Below are 8418 nucleotides of genomic sequence, written 5' to 3' on the forward strand. Positions count from 1 at the left end.
TGCAATCGCCACAAAACGCAACGAAACGATGACGGTCGGCAGCCCACTGTTCCGCCTGTTATCGACGAAAACGGTACGAGTTGGAAAGTTCAGCGGAGTTACTTCTTGAATATGCAGAGTTAGTGTTTGCAGTGGGGCTCACACGAGAGTAGGGATGCTGCACTTCAAGTTTTTGCATCTGAAAATATTTCAATGAACTTATTTTATTTATTTATTTTTTGCTTTAATAGCTGCTGTGACGAGTCCTGTAAAAAAACATTTTACTGAATCGGTGCAGCTCAGAAGGCAAAAAGACTGAGAGAGCCCTCAGGGACTGTGGAAATTGGTTTGTGGTAACTTAATTTCACCTGTGGCATCTGGCGTAAGCACTACAACAACTGACTAGATGATTTGGTGCATTAGTGTCCAATCTTTACAGAAACCCCCCAAAAAGATGTAATTGAACAGCAATTAAACACAACACATTCCCAAATTAACCTGTAACCCAGTGTTAATCTGGCTACTGATGATTCACATAGCACGGAGGTGTCTGCTCAAAGAAGCAACATATTAAAAGGAGAGGTTTGAATTTTAAGAAGCCTTTAACAATGCTCACATGCCAGCTCAGGGACAAAGTTAGAGAGGCGAGGCTGAGATGGTTTGATCATATACAGAGGAGGGATGGTGGATATATTAGTCAAAGGATGTTCACTCTGGAGCTGCCAGGCAGGAGGAAAAGAGGAAGACCTCAAAGGATGTTCATGTAGTGAAGGAGGACATGCAGAGTTAAGATGTTAAGACATCAGGCTAAAATCTAAAATGTAGAGAATCCTGATTACAGCATTATTTTCCCAAAATTGGAAAGCTTCACAAATAGTCTCAACAAATTATGCAATAGCCTCCACAGGCTGAGGAGCACTCCACAGGACAGATAAGCTGAGCAGCTCAGTGCCTGTTTATGCCAAATTTTAGGATTCAGTTAGCCAAATAAAGGTGGTATTTTCCAGTGTTTGATTTTTTTTTAGTAGCTCAGTGTCCAGACAATGGTTCATCACTGAAATGGAGAGGAGTTTTAGCAACTCAATTCAGTCTTTTTTTTCTTCTTCGTGTACAGAGAGTGTAAATTTGGGCTGTTTAACTGCTAACCACTGGACAGCAGAAAGATGGGGACTGGGTGAGGTTTGTTGATTTTGTCCCCAGCTTCTTAAATTTGTATTGACTTGTTTCACATCCAGAAACTTACAATATAGACTCATTAGTTACATCTACTCAACTGCTTGTCAAAGCAAACATCTAATAAGCCAATGACATGGCAGCAATTCAAATCAATTAGGCACACAGACATAGTCAGGATGACCTGTTGAAGTTCAAACTGAGCATCAGAATGAAGAAGAAAGGTGATTTATATGACTGTGAATGTGGCATAGTTGTTGGTGCAAGACAGGGAGGCCATCTCACAGAGAAAATCAGAAACCCGGTGAGCGGCAGTTTTCATGGTGAAAATACCTTGTCGAACCCATAGGTCACGTGAGAATGGCCAGACAGCTTCAAAATGATAGTAAGGCAACAGTTACTATCAAGTTAAGCAGAAGAGTGTCTCTAAAGAGAGCTACAGCAGCAGAAGACCCCGGCTCGCACCAGGAGCCACTTGTGCCAGTTAGGTAAATGAAACTGAGGCTACAGTTCACACAAACTCTTCAAAACGGGACAATCAAAGATTAGAAAACCACTTCATTGTTTGATGAGTCTTGATTTGTGTTGCTACATTAAGATGGTAGAATCCGAATTTATGAGCACAATGGGTACGTTCTGCAGGATAACGCATCGTGTCTCAAAACTCAGATTATCCCAAACTGGTTTCTTGAACATGACAATGAGTTCACTGTACTCAGATGGCCTCCATATTCAGTAGTGCAGCCTTCAGACTCGATGGAACAGAAAATTCACATCATGAACAACTCCGCAGCAACTTTGTGATGCTGTCACATCGATATGGAGAACAATCTCTGGGGAATGTTTCCAGGACCTTGTTGGATCTGTGTCATGGAAAGTACTAGCAAGATGTAACAAATAAAGTAACCAGTATACAGGGAGTGCAGAATTATTAGGCAAGTTGTATTTTTGAGGAATAATGTTATTATTGAACAACAACCATGTTCTCAATGAACCCAAAAAACTCATTAATATCAAAGCTGAATGTTTTTGGAAGTAGTTTTTAGTTTGTTTTTAGTTTTAGCTATTTTAGGGGGATATCTGTGTGTGCAGGTGACTATTACTGTGCACAATTATTAGGCAACTTAACAAAAAACAAATATATACCCATTTCAATTATTTATTTTTACCAGTGAAACCAATATAACCTCTCCACATTCACAAATATACATTTCTGACATTCAAAAACAAAACAAAAACAAATCAGCGACCAATATAGCCACCTTTCTTTGCAAGGACACTCAAAAGCCTGCCATCCATGGATTCTGTCAGTGTTTTGATCTGTTCACCATCAACATTGCGTGCAGCAGCAACCACAGCCTCCCAGACACTGTTTAGAGAGGTGTACTGTTTTCCCTCCTTGTAAATCTCACATTTGATGATGGACCACAGGTTCTCAATGGGGTTCAGATCAGGTGAACAAGGAGACCATGTCATTAGTTTTTCACCCTTTCTTGCCAGCCACGCTGTGGAGTACTTGGACGCGTGTGATGGAGCATTGTCCTGCATGAAATCATGTTTTTCTTGAAGGATGCAGACTTCTTCCTGTACCACTGCTTGAAGGTGTCTTCCAGAAACTGGCAGTAGGACTGGGAGTTGAGCTTGACTCCATCCTCAACCCGAAAAGGCCCTACAAGCTCATCTTTGATGATACCAGCCCAAACCAGTACTCCACCTCCACCTTGCTGGCGTCTGAGTCGGACTGGAGCTCTCTGCCCTTTACCAATCCAGCCACGGGCCCATCCATCTGGCCCATCAAGACTCACTCTCATTTCATCAGTCCATAAAACCTTAGAAGAATCAGTCTTGAGATATTTCTTGGCCCAGTCTTGACGTTTCAGCTTGTGTGTCTTGTTCAGTGGTGGTCGTCTTTCAGCCTTTCTTACCTTGGCCATGTCTCTGAGTATTGCACACCTTGTGCTTTTGGGCACTCCAGTGATGTTGCAGCTCTGAAATATGGCCAAACTGGTGGCAAGTGGCATCTTGGCAGCTGCACGCTTGACTTTTCTCAGTTCATGGGCAGTTATTTTGCGCCTTGGTTTTTCCACACGCTTCTTGCGACCCTGTTGACTATTTTGAATGAAACGCTTGATTGTTCGATGATCACGCTTCAGAAGCTTTGCAATTTTGAGACTGCTGCATCCCTCTGCAAGATATCTCACTATTTTTGACTTTTCTGAGCCTGTCAAGTCCTTCTTTTGACCCATTTTGCCAAAGGAAAGGACGTTGCCTAATAATTATGCACACCTGATATAGGGTGTTGATGTCATTAGACCACACCCCTTCTCATTACAGAGATGCACATCACCTAATATGCTTAATTGGTAGTAGGCTTTCGAGCCTATACAGCTTGGAGTAAGACAACATGCATGAAGAGGATGCTGTGGACAAAATACTCATTTGCCTAATAATTCTGCACTCCCTGTATGTTTAAGACAGACATTTATTTTAGAAAAAAGTGAAACTGCCCTGTAAAGACCACCGTGATGTTTTGTTTGCCTTCACAGTAACCAGTAGTCCAAACAACAGTAAAATCAATGTCTGCATGTGACTCATTTGGATTTTAATAGCCTGTAATGTGTTATTCTGATCACTGGGAAAGGGGAAAAAAGCCAATCCATCAAACCTCTCCATATAGGTCCAGACATGTGGAGGCAACAATTGTTAGGATTTTTTTCCTTTTGAATCTGCGATGTAAACATGTTACATAAATATGTATTGCTAATTGTTAAATCCTGAATGTGTCATAGATCATTTCGTGGGCATATATAAATACTGTGTTACATAAATCCTGAAAAAGAATTTTAACCCAGTTAGGTTTTTTTCCCCCCTCTCTACACCACAAGAACGAGGCTGGTGGTAAACTGGGAATACAAAACAATAATTATTTTTCCTAATCATAATTAACGTTTGAATGAATCAGCAAAAGTTTGATCGGCTCCAAATACGACAACAAAGATGATGAAACCTTTGCGTTAACATAGACTCGCACAGCAGCACTATGTGAAATATCTCTACATTTTTATTGGGATTTAAAGTGTAATGCATCTGTAGCAAACACAAGACAAGTACAAGAAGCAGGAAACAAAAATCATTGACGCTGCTGAACGTCTATCTCGGGACACCGGACGGGACACACCGTCTTCCAAATTACACTAAAACAACAACCGGGGGGGGAAAAAAGCCCTTCGAAGTGGAAGTGACACATCCTTACTCTTTCACTCTCAACCCTTCCTCAATCACTCACATGCACAAACACATCTCCATGGAAACTGTTAAAAGAATAGGTGGTGTGCAAAAAGACTGACAAAGCATAACATATACTAGAACTGGGGCGGTCAGCGTGAAAAACATTTATAGGTAGGGGGGGGAAAAAGGGAAACTTTTATAGGATCTAAGCAGAGAGGGTTCATTAAATGGGAAGGAAACACAAAATTAGGCCAGCTGTAATGTATAATAATTACATAATTTAAGTAGCTTGTCCATTTCAGACTGTGTGTTTGATTTAGATGGTGGAGGGGGGGAGGCATAAAGCATCGATACACGACAAACAGCAGAAGCCTTCTGAGTAAACACGAACAAATGAAAGTTACTCGGATGTTGCGGATAGCAGAACAGAGGCGGTGGGCATTAGAAGAGGGGAGAGGACAAGAGAAGCAGTACAGCAGAGTACAGCACAGTACACCACCTACACTCGTCTCCATGGCAACTACCACACTAGAACGAGTGATAATGCAGTTCCCTCTCTTCCTATTCTGAAAACTGTTCAATTGGTACCATATGCCCTGTGCAGTATGTGGGAGACAAAGCTTTCGCTCGTGCGCTGTTGCAGATAATACGAGGAACGGTTAGAAGTGTTAAACTGCGACGCTGTAAAATAAAATATGAAACAACAACACTAAAGGCTAAAAATCTTAACTGCATAGATTACATCGGTCTATCCACCAGAGACGCTGGCTTAGCCCGACACTGAATTCATCATCATGGTCGCTTTAAGGGATAACTTGTTATTCTTGAATAAATGTGTTAGGTTGTTGTTTTTTTTCTTTTCTTCACCAATGTAAGTGGCAGTGTGTGGGCAGACGCCGCTTTCAAAGAGCAAGCATTGAGGTTGATAGAATTGGAAAAAGCACAATAAAATTACTTTATTTTTTTTTCCTGTCTCCCCGACTGTGTTGGTTCCTGCTGTTGGTGTTAATGTGAAGTGACATTTTTCGTGCAACGTCATCGTTGAAATTTGCATCCTCAGAAAGTGCTGAATGCAGTTCGGCTCGGGGTGTTACTGCAAAACTTTGTGGCAACAATGCGAATATGACAATGCACAAAGCGTGCACACACATGGTGTGCTTGGTTATGATTTGGGTTTAAGCAGAAAATAACTAGGGACATTACTTCATACACCGAATCCTCGCTCTGCCTTGCTGAATATCCCTCTTGTGGACTCATTTTGTTTTCTCAAAACTGGCTGGTTACCTCCCAAAGCAGTACAGCTGAAAAACATGAATCAATTTGTTGTTTCCTCACATCAGTTTAGAGGGATCTTTTTTTTTTTTTTGTTTACTCTCATGATTAATGCAAGGTACAGTAAGTCTGTCAGCTCAGCATATGACAAACACAGGGCGAGTAAGCCTGGCTGTCGGATGGCCTGCTGGGAGAACTTACAGATGGCTGATCTGCTTCTGCTTCCTCACTTTGCATGCGACATTGTTTGCATCTCGACTGAGAGCATCTGAACAATGGAGGAGCTTTTATCTTTTTTGACTCGTTTCTACGGTGACTTGACTCTCTTCGCTCCTCTCTTTGTAAATGTGACATTTTGGTCTTAATGGCAACTTTAAATCAGCATTCATGTGTATGTAAATGACATTTAAGTAATGAATTATTCACTTCAGTAGATCACTGCCTTAATAAATGCACCATCTTTCATCAGGTGACGGTAATTTTAAAAAGGTCTCAGTTTACACAAGTGTTTCCGATCAGTTAACACATCCAAGGGGGGGGAGGGGATATTTGGAAAGGTGACATCCTTGTTCTCATTTCCAATACATACTTATGAGTATGCACAATGTACTTTTATAGGCACTCTTTTTCTTCTTGTTCACTTTATAAACCAATTATTTATTTATTGTTCCCTCAATGCGTTTCATTTTTCCAGCTCTAAGCAGCTTCTTTTGGAGGCTGAGCTTCATTATGTAGATCTATTCAACTGCTCGTTTACAAGTATAAGCCAACCAGTGCATTTAGACATGTAGACAGACATGTCTAGGATTTCTAGAGAGTGGTCCAAAAAGGACAAAATATCCACGTGTTGACGCCAGAGGTCAAAGCAGAATGGTCACACTGTTTTTGAATCAATAGGAAGGCAGCAGTAACTCACAACCACTCATGACATCCAAGGAATGCAGAAGAGCATCTCTGAATGCACGCTGAGGCAGCAGAGGACCACACTAGCTGCCATTTCTTTCAGCTAAAGAACAGGAAACTAAGGCTAGAATTCACACAGCTTAGCAAATTCTAACAAGTCACCCGATCTCGGTCCAACAGAGAACATTTGGGATTTAGTGGAACAGGAGATTCACATCATAGATGTGCAGCCAACAAATCTGCAGTAACTGTGTGATTTTGTCATGTCAACATGGACCAAAATCTCTGAGGAATGTTTCCAGCATCTTGTTGAATCTATGCCAAAAAGAATTAAAGCAAAGGGGGGGCAGGATGGTGGTGGGGGTCAAACCAGCACTGGCAATGTGTACCAAATAAAGTGTTGTTAGAGTGTGTAATATTAGAACACAGCATTTAATACTTACAGTGGTAGAATTTGGCTCTGTCACGTTATCTAGATAACTAAGGTTCTGCTTTTAGATTATTAAAATTTTGAAACATTTTTATAATGAATGTCATCAGGCGATTAAAGATTTACACATTCTGAACTATCAGTACCTCATAGGTTCACAGGTTACTCTAATGCGTCAGTACAGAAGCAAATGAATGAGTTTTGTTGTCAGTGGTTTTCAAACTTACACACAAATGACCCACAGCTTGAGACTGGGAGTAGACAAACCAAGTCTAAGGGGTAGGACGCTAGTGTATTCCTAGTGCCAGCTTCAAGCCCAGATAAATGGATGTGTAGCTTTGTGAAGGGCATTTGGTGTAAAATCTACGCCAAATCAAATATCCAGTAATATCTGCTGTGCAGAGTTGAGATGAGCTGAAAACAAAGAAGCCTGGTTACTTATGCACCAGAACACAGACTGTTCAGAGATGCTGTGCTCAACATCATCAGGGCATTTACTGGAAACACAGGTAAGAATCTGCTTGAAACAAACAAGTTTTCCTGCAAAGGCAAAGCATCTGCCTGAACCTGAAACTCCAAACGAGATCAGAGACGGCTTCACCAGTCATCGATTCTGCTCCCAGGTGAAGGCTGAATGTAAATCTCCTGTGATACAGCTAAAAAACAAAACAAATTGCTGTTTCTAATAAAATAAATGTGAAACCTTTGATTATCTGAGGCCTTGAAACTTAATTAATTGTATTTGGGGGGTTTAAGAGTGCTGGGACTATGGGACATTGTGCAGGGGAGTAGTTCGGTGTAGAAGGGGTCAAAGGTTTCACACTAGTCAAGCACTCAGCTGTGTTAAGGGCTTACTCTGTCTCTCTGTGATTACACACAGAGAATAAATATAGAAAAGCTAATTTAAGGTCCCAAAGGGATCAGCAAAGCAGTATTGTTCGAGACTGAAGCTCAAGCAATTTTCTGCCATTAACAATTCAGAGAGGAGAAAAAATTTTTTTTTATAAAAGCCTCACGATGAACTAGAATATACTCTGAATGCTCGATGAGACAGCCCTGTCTGCATAGAGGCAGATAGAGGAAATAAAATAAAATTTAAACTATCAGACTACACATTAAGAAAGAACCAGGAGATAAATGTGGAAGAAACTGCCTCGCTCTCACCCATAAAAGAGAATATCTTATGCTTGCTTCTGTGTTAAAAATTAAAATGTATAACAGGAGGGAGGATTTAAAGCTTTGATCAATTAAAAGTGTCTCAGTGATTTGTCAGACGCAGACAATTAATTAAACTCCAGGGCCCAAGTTTTCCAAAACAGTCTGATGTTTTTTTTAGTTACGGTGCTGGACTGAAAATTAAAAACCAAAACATGACATTTTGCCTTCTATCACTCAAAAACAAAAAAAAAACAAATACTAAACTGTAAATTAAG

The sequence above is a fragment of the Aulonocara sp. 'chitande type north' Nkhata Bay genome, linkage group LG22, assembly GCF_057382095.1.
Source record: "Aulonocara sp. 'chitande type north' Nkhata Bay isolate Kocher_YH1m ecotype deep benthic linkage group LG22, A_spYH_male_GT1.1, whole genome shotgun sequence".
In the NCBI taxonomy this organism is placed as follows: domain Eukaryota; kingdom Metazoa; phylum Chordata; class Actinopteri; order Cichliformes; family Cichlidae; genus Aulonocara; species Aulonocara sp. 'chitande type north' Nkhata Bay.